This window comes from Oryx dammah, unplaced genomic scaffold, assembly GCF_014754425.2.
Source record: "Oryx dammah isolate SB20612 unplaced genomic scaffold, SCBI_Odam_1.1 HiC_scaffold_9, whole genome shotgun sequence".
Classification (NCBI taxonomy): Eukaryota; Metazoa; Chordata; class Mammalia; order Artiodactyla; family Bovidae; genus Oryx; species Oryx dammah.
The window spans coordinates 41,684,930-41,696,925 of NW_024070193.1; the positions used below are offsets into that span (position 1 = coordinate 41,684,930).

At 40.1% G+C, this 11,996-nt stretch overlaps 1 long non-coding RNA gene across 1 annotated transcript; it reads left to right on the forward strand.

Moving 5' to 3' along the window:
* The first annotated feature begins 1,715 nt into the window (after positions 1–1,715).
* LOC120867680 lies at positions 1,716–10,745 on the forward strand. The gene is made up of 3 exons (XR_005721969.1): positions 1,716–8,441; positions 8,552–8,672; positions 10,681–10,745. It is a non-coding gene; the product is annotated as an uncharacterized LOC120867680 (long non-coding RNA).
* Positions 10,746–11,996: the final 1,251 nt, after the last annotated feature.

Sequence of the window (11,996 nt, forward strand, 5' to 3'; positions counted from 1 at the left end):
GTTTCCCACAACATGAGTGATATGCCATAATCCTAATGCAGAAATTACTCGTTGGGCTTCTCTGTTTGGAAATCCAGCTTGCACATACAGAATATAAAGATGTCTGGTGGCCGACTCTTTGGTGAAATGTGCTGTGGAACGCATCGCTGTTTGCTGTGTTGTCTGCAAAGACAGGAGCTCAAAGAAGGCTGCCTGGGTAGAGGCCTCATCTGACAACTCAAAAATCCAAGTATCTTAATTACCTGTGTCAGTCACGACAATCATTCTATTTGGCGTTCATCTGATACCTTTCCCTTGAAAAGTTTTGTTGGGTTTTGTCATTATTGATATTTTGGTGTCTACACAGAACAAAGATAAATAGTTCAAGGAGGGGGGAAAAAAGAGATGAAATCCAAAAGAGCCTTTGTCTCACAATAAATCCAAAAGATGCTTTTAAAATTAATTATTTTGGTTTTGTGTAGACACTCCCTGAAAGTAACTATCAATAATGTGCCCAGATATTTGCTGAATTAGAGGAGGAGATTCATGTACCTCCAAACATTGGGGTTTCTGATGACCCAGCTCTCAAAGGTCCCTAAGAAAAGTCAGACCTTTTCTGCACAAAATCTGTCCAGTAGAGTTTTCTGCAATGATGGAAATGTTCTCTATCTGTGCTGTCCACTGTAGAAACCACTGGTCACATGTGGTGATTCAGAACTTGAAATATGGCTACTTAACTGATGAAATACACCTGAAATTTTTACTTCACTTTAAATAAATTTAAATAGCTATCCATGACTCCGAGGACTCCATTGGAGAGCAGAGCCAGAGATCATAAAAGCAAGGATTTCACTCTGGGACACTCAGTTTGAGCCCATTCTGGAAATTCCTCCCAAGGTTTTAGCAATGATGCTGAACTGGGACAAAGTCAACTTAACAGAATGAATGAAATATGTGAGGTAAGACAAAAATACAAACCTATAGTTATTTTAAATGATCCCTAAGAAGCCACTAAGATGGAAATGGTGACATCATAGATAACCATTATATCTGAAAAACCAGTCCCTAGTAATAGAAAAATGAGTATATATAGAGAAAGAACAGCAGTGAAAATTCAATGAAAATAGAGAAGGCTGTTTTGATGAGAGAGAATATTCTACTTAATACAAAACGTAGCTCCAAGTCATGTCAAACTTCTGAACTTTGGTAACAGAGACAAATAAATTATTGGCTGAAAGGAAACTTTCTGGTTAAAAAGAAACAAGTAAAAGCACAGACCATGGGCCTGAAGAAGGACTCTCTCTCCAAAAGGAGAGATCTGCCTCCTGTTCTCAGAGGGAGTGTGTCTGGGAGGATGTTGAATTTATAGGATGAGCTACCTTCTTGTTTCCCTAAACACTTAGTCTCAGTGTATTCCAGTCTTCAGTGTTTTCATTTTTAATCATTGCAGTTTGTCATCTGGCGCATGCTCACTTCTATTCATTCAACTCCATACAGCAAGTATACATCCACATAAAAATGAATTTGTTGGCATAATACAGGCAGAAATTAAAGCTGCCCCTGCACTGCTTGATTTTTTTCCCCAAGAAGTTTGGTTTTCCTCTTAGGTTACCTCTTCAGTTCAATTTCATTGCTTGAAAGAAAAAGTTATTTCTGCATGGAGTCAACAAAAAGTAAATCTTCTCAAAAACTGTCATGCATCTCTGTACTGCTGCTATACTGAATATCCAGAATTGGGCCGATGCTGGTTGGTTTCTGAGCTCAGATGAAAAACAGCAGGGGGTCTAGGGGTGTAGGTCCGCCACTTACTGTATTTTTATTTATACAAGCCATATTTCTGCTGCCAGAGGGCCACAAGTGCCTGACCTAATGTGGGGAGCTTTAGATCTGGCCACCTTGAAGACTTCTCCACACTCCTTCTCTAAAAAGAAGGGTACCTCAACCTCTGGTTCTCACACCTGCATCCTGAATTAGGCTCGTTTCTCCCAACTTCCTCTTGTTCACTTGGCAGATAGATGTATGTTCATGGCAAACTGGAAGATGCAGATCAACTGGAAGACTTGGTTCTTGGCTTATCTATGGCCATCAAGACCTTTTTCCAGTTGGATGAATAATATTAACTGAGGCAGCATGGCTTTATTGAGATGGTGGGTAGGAACTGCTACCTTCCTCTCCTGGAGTGGTCAGAACCAAAAGATGCTCTGTGAATTATCCTCTGATCAGATGCTTTCCTTGTAAAGGATTGCAGTGCACAGAATGAGGAGCCCTAAGCTATCTGGTTCTAAACAACCATCCATTTTCTAAGCCAGTGCCCCAGCCAGTGCAGAGAAGCTAGCTGCTCAAGTACCCAGACTGGTTACAAATAGTTTACTTTGTAACTTCCTAGCGATTAGAGATGGCCGGAATGTGGACAGCTGGGGCACACCGCCTTTTTGGATATGGGGCAATATGACTGATAAACTGACTTGATGAGAGAAGCTGGACACACACTGTGCAAAAGACTAGTGTAAGACAATGAGCATATTGTGATGAAGCACAATTTAGAAGAATGGCCATTTACCACTAAAACAGAAAATCAATAATAAGATTTTAAATATAAGTTTGTATTCTGGTCCTTTGTTGAAAATTACCATTTTGCATATACTTAAGGAAAATATATAAATAAAAACTTGTGCTGCTCAATAAACCCCTCAACTGGTAGAAAATGGATGAAGGCACCACAATCTTCCCAAGTAACAATGCCAAGAAAATTCTGGAACATGCTCCTGTGCTGTGTCAATTAGTGATGGCTTTTGTTTTATTTTGCTTGTTCATTTGTTTGGATCCCTGACGTTCTCTACATTATGTTATTTGTCTCATTCTTCTGGACTAATCATGCAGGCCAGCATGAAAGATCTAGGCTGAGTAAAAAATAGGATGTCAACAGGAAGAAAAAAAACGTTCTGAGCAGGTAGATACATTATTTTGGAGCTGGTTCCCTTACCTGCTTCAGTTCAAGTAAAGCCCAAATGCTTTAAACCATGAGGCACCCATACTCCCATGTTCAGAGGTACCTGAATTGCGGTCAACTGGTCTACCAAAAGCTACTGAACCCACTGAGAGAATGGGCATAATGTCTGTGGTCTCTATCGCAGCCTCTTCTCCAAAAGGAAAGAAAAAAGAATAAAAACGAATATTGTGTGCACATTTATTTTATACATACCTATATATTTACTTTTCCTGTAGACTGTATACCACCAGTAAGAAAGAGTGTACAAAAGTCTGTTACTTGGTACACTATACCACCAACAGTATAGCTTTTGCCTGCTTTCCAAAAGGTAAGAAACAATCTACTTTTTGTTTATTTGTGTGTTCTTGTCTCCACTGAGAATTAGAAATGTTTCCAAGAAACCTGTGCATGATTATCTCAAAATCTATGTATACGAAGAAATACATTTTCAAAGACGGTGTTTCTAAGTTCGTGTAGACGGCTGCTGTGGGTCACGTGCCTGGTTTATTTTCTGGAGAACAGGTGATTGGGTGTGTGCATATGTGTCTTTCCTGAACCAGATTCAGTGATGGCAGAATTGGTGCTGGTCATTCTACTTTAAAAGTCTCAATGGTGAGAGCTTATTCTTATATGTATCTGTTCATACTCTGGTTTGAGAAGTCAGTATGGAAAACTTGGGTGAGAAGGAGGGTGTTTTTACAAGCTTAGTAAAAATATTTGTCCTGGTTTACTTTTTAATTAAATATATACTGAGAAATATCAGTGAATGACTCTACCATCTCAAACCCAAAATGGTCATGGTTCCTTTTTGGCAGCAAAGAAATAGAAAATATTTGCTGGCTGGGCTTGATGATGTATTAAAGAGGATATAGGACTCATAATTCTGCCTAAGAGAAACAAGGAACCACCTTCATTTATCTGAGAAAGCAGGGAGAGGTTCAGTAAAGACCTAAGAGTCTAAAGATAAATTTCAACATTAGTCAAACCCAAGAAATACCAATAAATACCTCGGGTATTCAAACTTATACCTTAGAACAAATGGTCAATTGTGTGATGTGTGAACAGGCATGGGAATGGTCTGCTCTGAGGGTTGTTACTGACTCACCATTGATGATTATGTTGGGTTGGCCAAAAAGTTCATTCTGGCTTGTCTGTAACATCTTATGGAAAAAACTTGAACAAACTTTTTGCCCAAACCAGTATATCACTTCGAGCCATTACTAAAGGATATATGCTATGAAATAGTAGTACCTCCCTGTTTCAGCCTCAGCAATATGACAGAATAGTGAAAAGTAACACTTGCTTTGGCAAGCATCCTTGTCCAACTGGTCAGGGCAATTCATACTGAAGGAAAGCAAACAATAGAAAACATGAAATAGTGTCATTAAATTCATGGGGTGGCTTTGAATAAAAGGACCCCTTTTGTTTTCCTCTAAACCTCCTACTATACTTATAAAATCGGCAGAAGCACTTCTCTCTAGAGATTTCAAGTAAGAAGGCAGACACAGGAGGGGGAAATATTGCGTCATAATGTGCGCTAATCTTGCTCTTTCCTAACAAGGACCATTTTGTCAGATCATTGCTATGCTGCTTTCCATCTTTATTTTTATAATGGTATTCTGAGTACAAATAATATTTTTTCCTTTTAATCCATTTAGAACTGTAAGACAGGACAAGAGTACTTTCAAAGTGTAATTACATTTACTATTGATTTAGATGGATGCCAGTAACTCAGTCTTTAATTTCAGATGTATTGTTCACATAGCTATTCCCTTTTTCCATATCAACATGGTCTGTCCTAGTTTTTAAATAGGGCATTCTTTTGTCCCAGTGAATTTATAACTATTCCAGTGAGATTTCAAGTTTTGCAGTACAAGTGCTTGTCAAAACACTGCACCTCATCACTTTAATAGTCCTTTTACATGAAACTGCCTGAGCATAAATGAGAAGGAAGTTTCCCTGGGTAAAAATGATAGATTTAATCCAAATCCATTAAAAATTCTCCCTAGCTCCATTCTCATTTGATGCCTTTTGGTTTAAAGGGTGCAAGATGAAAATGTTTTAAGTCAACCTTCCGGTTAAAAAGTACTTTTAGGATCTGCTGCTTAGAAATAAACTTTTTTCTAGGATTTTCTTGTTTCAAAGAGTTTGATTAGGTGCTCACCTTTTCTGCCAATTTAAAAATGTATAAACCTTAATTAGGTTGAATTGGTTAACAGTGCTTTTCAGGTCTACTATATCCTTCTGTTTTTCTATCTATTCATTCTATTAATTTTTGAGAGCTTGATACTAAAACTCCAAGTAAAATATTCATCTACTTAAAAATAACTGTAATACATAGAACTATATGTAACTTTGTTCTGCATTTTCCAAATCTTCTGTAAATGTGTTATCATAGTTTCATAATTAAAAAAATAAAAAAGAAAGAATATTCAAAGATTATAGAAGTGGCTTCATAAATTAATGATAAACATCTTACACAGTTATTTAAAAATAATTGAGAATGGAAGTTTGTCTAACTTACAGGTATTCAAAGAGGGAAGTATATGACCACGTTCAAGTCCCAGTGAGACTGCACAGCTTGGGCAAACAGTGAAAGAAGTCCTGTCGTGTTGTCCTTCATCCATCTCTGTGTGCCTGTTTTCAGGGCCCCAAGACAGTAAAGAAGAACCGATCAATTCTAGAGTGAAATTCTGTAAAATTTCAATTTAGGCCACCATGCCCCAGCAAAAGCAGATGATATTGAGCAAATCAAACATCTGCTTTGGGGGGATTCAGAGGAAGCAGGTTCAAATTCAGACAGAACAGAATAACCTGATTTGAAAACACTTTCCCTGTAACCCACTCTCCTTTGACAGATTCAGTAGATCAGATGTCACCTGACTCAGCACTGCCTGCATCTCGTCTGAATGGTGTTAAATTTGAAATTCTGCAGTGTTATCAATCCAGTGATATTTAAACTTCAATGAAGCAAAGAACAAACAAAAACTGATCACATATAAATAAAAATCCCCCATTAATCTGGCATCATCACCAGATCAGGAAACAGGTTGTTGTGTTAGAAGGTATATTTTCATACCACAGGATAGGTTTTCTGATTGGAAAACTTTGAGTTGAATTCAGCCTTGCAAATATGGACAGTCCCAAGTCTGATTTTACAGGCTGCTTAACAGTACTGAATCCTGTTTTGTCCAGGTATATTGTTCTGAGTAAGTACATTGGTTATATTATGGACAGTTCACTAATGCATTATGTGGTGTGGTACATTATTTATGTTTTTATAATTTCTTGTTTATCATTTCTGCAATGGGGTTGTTTCACATTTTTAAGCTTTTCAGAAGTGTGCAATCTCAGTTTTTATAATGTGTTCAGACTCCCTCTTCCTCTTCGACACTCAAGGCAGTAACCCTGAGTTAACTGAAGACTCCTTCAACTGAAATTCCATTTAAGAACACTCTATAAGTACAGCTTAGCAAGGAATATATGTTCCCTGGCCTTTGACATAGAACCACCTTAGAAATAAATGCAGCTATAAATCTTGCCAGCATATTTCTTTCTGCCTAAGTGCTCTGTGAAGAACCCCCATTTCTCTCATCAGGGTTTGATCTCGGCATCCTCAAAAACCAATTAATATCTGCCCTCCCCATTCTGTAACTTTGGTTGGACTTAAAGAGTGGAATGAAAATCCACATGGCTAGGATGTCTACTAGTTCATGGCATCAAAGGAACATATACTTCATTCCCCCAAGTCCTGAAAACTATGTCAACTTTTACATTGAAATCTGGCACCACACCGTCTGGCCAGGTCTGTGCAACAGAAGAGTGTTTCTAAGTTGGGTCAGTCAGAAAAGTGTTTGTCGAGCACCGCTCCCCTGAGTCTGCCCTAAACTGACTAGGAATGGGGGAGAGAAGCAGGCAGTACCCTCAGGGACCTCAGATCTAACAGAGGACTTGCAGGTAAGCAATTTCAATTCATGGTGATGGGGGCTCTTAGGAGAAGTAGCAGGAGGGAGTGTGGAGAGCATCACCCAGGGGGGTTTGTTTGAGCTACTCTTAAAAGATGAAGGCCTCTAGGCAGCCATAAAGAAAAGGCTGGAGGCAGGAAACAAAGAAGCACAAACAAGCTGAGATATAAAGAACGTGCTGGGTCATGGGATGGGATCACAGTTTGGTGAGACTGTGCTATTACTGTGTACTGAGGCAGAGGGTTTTGAGGATGACAGAAGCTATGTAGAGAGGGACTGAAACTTGTTTATCTCTGTGCTGTGAATATGGTGCCTGCAAACACCGAGGCCTCAGAAAATGTGGCATGAATGGAGTATAATATATCACATACCCAAGGCTCCCAGCCTCACCCAGGATGGTATAGGCAACAGTAAATACCTACCAAGTGGGGCTTCCCTTGTAGCTCAGCTGATAAAGAATCTACCTGCAAAGCAGGAGACCCCAGTTCAATTCCTGGGTCAGGAAGATCCCCTGGAGAATGGGTAGGCTACCCACTCCAGTATTCTTGAACTTCCCTGGTGGCTCAGATGGTAAAGAATCTGCCTGCAATGCGGGAGACCTGGGTTCAATCTCTGGGCTGGGAAGATCCCCTGGAGGAGGGCATGGCAACCCTTATTCTTGCCTAGAGAATCCCCATGGACAGAGGAGCCTAGGAGGCTACAGTCCATAGTGTCTCAAAGAGTCAGACTCAACTGAGAACAGCATAGAGGAGTTATTAACAATAAGAAAGCACCAAGTCTACAGCTTCAGCAAGCAGAGGTGTAGTCTTCCAGATAAAATTTCTAAAGTCACAAAAGACAGTATTTGACCCTGTTGTCACAGGTCTCAAAACACTTTTTATTGACAATGCTTAAAACTGATGGTTAGCGCTATACCCGCACTTGCCTAAATACCGTTCCTACTGATGAGCTACCCTGTGGATGAAACCAGCCAAGTTTTATGCCCATTTGTTTCCTTATATGGACTGCGGAGACCAGTTTTCATTTGAAGGGAACATCAATTTCAAAATAAATAAATTTATATTTTAAAAAATAATAATAAAAATAAAATTTTAAAAGAAAACAGAAAACAAAGTTATCTTTGGAAATGAATCCTAAGTGCTTGAATTAAATGGTTATAGCTTCTAATTTTGTAAAAAACAGAAACATGATCAATGTAATTTTTTTTTTCTAAATATTCAGTGCATTTTCTCAGAGACTGGCATTCAGGACAGAGTTTGTGTTTTAGACCCCCAGTTTAATTTGCATTTGAAAAGAAAACAGCATGTCCTAAACCAAGGTCAGTTAATCTCTGCAATCTTTCTTCCTTCCAATTACTGTGAATGAGCATCTTCTCAAGACACAAGCGATGATGACTCTGGTTTCTGCTACTAAAGACATGTCTCAGCTCCGCAGATTTTTTTTTTTTTTTTTTGGCTGTACAATGGAATTCGGATGCATTTTAAATTAACTTTCTCTAGGAATCAAAGGTAATCATTATTTCTCTTTATGATCCACATGAATATTATCATTGTCTTTTTTTTTCTTTTCAAATATAAGATTATTTTTCAATTCCTTTTATATCTCTGTCCTCTTTCAGAGTAACCTCTGGAGACCCCAGCTTGCTCAAAGAGGATTGAGAAGATCGCTCCAAAGCCTCTTCTTGTTGAGCTGATCCAAGCATTTAGAGGACATAACAGAAGTCACCCATCCCATTCTCTGTAAGTTGTGGTCCTAATATCACTTATGACCTTGTGCATGCTGTTTCTTTTCTCTGGCCAAGAATAAGGAAAACTACACCAGGGTCCTAACCATGGCCCTGATACTCTGAGTGGCATAAGCTTCATCACCTCATGGACCTCTGTGACCTTGAATAAGTCATGTCCTGTATCACCTTCCATCTCTTGTGAAACAGGAGGAAGCTTTCCTTGCTGAGACACTGTGGAGATGGCATGGAACCATATACATGAAACCTTCCTCTAGGAAGGGCTGTGCATGTATAAGGCGGCACTGTTGGTCTGTGATCATCTCTCTGTGTCACCGTAATTGGCTTTTTTTTCCCCTCTTCTTTCATGGTTCCATTTTTTTTTTTTTTTTTTTTTTTGGTCTACTGTGAGCCATTGGAGTTGGAAGGAATGACATCTAGATTGCTATGAAGTCAGGAACCTTTTCTCTAAGTACCATAAGCTCTGTTTTTGAGATGGGTCACGGTGGTCTCTGATGGGTTATTAATAGTCTTTGGGCTAGGTGAAATTGACAGAGAAGGCCATCAGTCACTCAGCAAGACTGCTGTGGGACAGCTAGGCTCATGCCACCTGATATAAGAACCACTCCATGTGATTAACTCTGACAGGTCACTGCAGGCCGACTGGCAAGCTGAAGTGCATTTTAAGTACAAATAATACTTCTGGGTATGCCTTGAGTGATAGAATAATGGCTGAGTGGAACAGAATCAGTCAGTCTTCACTTGTGAAACACATCTGGTTTCCTTTCTAGGCCAAGATATTACAACAACATCAATTAATAAGATCTCTAGGATCTCCATTGATACTTTGGTATTTATCAAGCTTACATCAAATACAAAACTGACCCAAAGGGCCAGGCTCATTCATCTCATTATCAAAGGGCCTAGAATTGTGCTTCAAAGCAATAACAATAATATCCATTCTGATGGTTGTTATAACTGCACCATATTATGCCTATAGACTTATAAAGTGCTCGGCCATCCAGTGAGACAGGTCTTACTATCCCCGCTTAACAGGGGGAGCCTCAAATGAGGAAACTGAGGCTCAGAACCATAAAGCAATTTCAAGTGACTCACACACCACGAATATGTGCCTGAACGTGGCTTTCCTGGCCAGAATTCTTTCTCATAAAGTTTTCTAAAATTGAGTGGAGTAGGACAGAATGTTTCACTCTCCCATAATCTATCAAATGAGCATTTATTGTTCTCATTAGTTGATTCTGGAAGTCTTCAACTTCCTGAAGATGAGAGAGGCCCTTCAGGGCAGAAACCATAACCTGTTTCCAGGGCCATTTTAGAATAAGATGTGTTTTGGTTTGGTTTGGTTTGTTTGTTTTTTTTTTTCGTTAATGGTATTTTGAATGATACGGCTTCTTGATGTCATGTCTCCTATCACTGAATTCTGGTGGTCTGAAAAAAGTTAAAGACTATTGTTTCTGCCTCAAAGAACATGGCCTTCTGGAGTTAGAAATGTTTAACTCTTAAGAATGCATCAAACTCCACAGAACAACATACTTGGGCAGGGTGCAGCCTGTTCAGAGTAAAAGTCACAGGTCATTGTATTCTGATGACTATAAGCAGACTCTACCTCTGCATCAGGTGATTGAGTTTGGCATGGGAACCTAAGTGAAGGAAATTAAACTCGAAAAAGGGTTTGCTAGCATTAAAAAATAGCACTTTCTTGGCTCACAAAGGTGTAGAGCTAATTCCTTCCCCAGCTTCATCACCTGCTCCTTTTCTCTTCTGCTTCTGCCACCGCAAAGCTCTACAAAGAAGCGGGCCACCAGGGTCATTACCGTCCGTGTTAGCTGAAAATCTGATTAAGCTGGCTTCCTAGGGTTAGCATGAGAAATGTTAGATTTTCATGCTCGGAGCTTCATTCTTCTTTCCCTCGATTCCGTCATGTTTGCAAACTTCATTTGCATTTTAATTTCCTGCGGTTTGCCAAAGTCCAGACTGAGACTTGAGCTGTTGTTTCTATTCAGGTGAAAAGTCCGACCACAGTGGAGCGTCTGCGGTGGCGCTGAGTCAGGCAACTGGCCAAGGCAAGTATCTGCTGCCTACTTCGGAAGGTCCCCAGGGAGCTTCGCCACCCAGCCCGCCAATGCATTTAATGAGTGGAGGAGACTCTGTCCAGTTTCCAGAACCATCTTGGTCCTGGGTGGTCCTCACTACATAGTAACCAGTCCTCTCGATATTCCCAAATAAGGGGAACTTATCGTAAACGGGAGTTGGGATCTTGGCCTACTAGGATCACATCATGGGGCTTTATTTAGGGGAGACATTGTGCTGTCAAGCGCGAGAGATCCCTACCTGAGCCACCGTTATCAGTTACCGACGAAGCCAGTCTCCTCCTGGGGGCTGGATGCTCTGCCTTCTGTGTTCTAGAAGCAGGGATGGTAGTATCAGTGGGGCATCATCCCGACTCCCGGAGGAGGCGAGATAAATGACAAAAGGGAGGCATTTATGCCAAGCAGGCAAAGATGGTCTTCGGAAAAGATGATCTCTGCCTCCATTTTGTCACTGGTAACATACACCTTCATACAACAGTCATTCTTATTTAGTCGCTCAGTCATGTCCAACTCTTTTTGACCCCACGGCCTGTAGCCCACCAGGCTCCTGTGTCCATGGGATTAACCGGGCAAGAATACTGGAGTGGGTTGTCATCTCCTTCTCCAGGGGCTCTTCTCAACCCAGGGATCAAACCTGCCATCTCCAGCACTGGCAGACGCATTCTTTACCGCTGAACCAGCAGGGAAGCCCTCAGATGACAGTAAAGCTCTGAGTTAGCCATCAGTGTTATCACATTGCTAAAATTAACTGAACGTTTCTCTTTGTCTTCCCTCTAGGAAAGAACTTGGAGATTTCAATCTTATCCTCTCCCCTGTGGTATCTTGTACCCCTTCTCCTCTGTACACCAACACAATAAAATTCAAGGCTGTCAAATAATCCACGTGTGTCTGATGTTTATTTGGGAAAACCTGCCAGATTTTCCAACTGCGATATCAATCCACATCTTCTCTTGCCATATTTAGTATTGATTGTTTAAGGAGCAACTGTACCTTAAAGCCAAAATTTCACTGCACTATCAGAGACCAGAGGAGCTACCTGGGAATGGACATTCAAACACACTTAGTTTCATTTCATTTCATAACAGAGAAACTTCTGTCCCAACTTTTGGCATAAATGCATTCAACATGGTCACCATTGTAGCAATGTTTACACTGATATTACCACCTGTTAATACTCAGATATTTAAGGAAATACCAGGGACCAATTTAAATACCCAATGTATAATAGA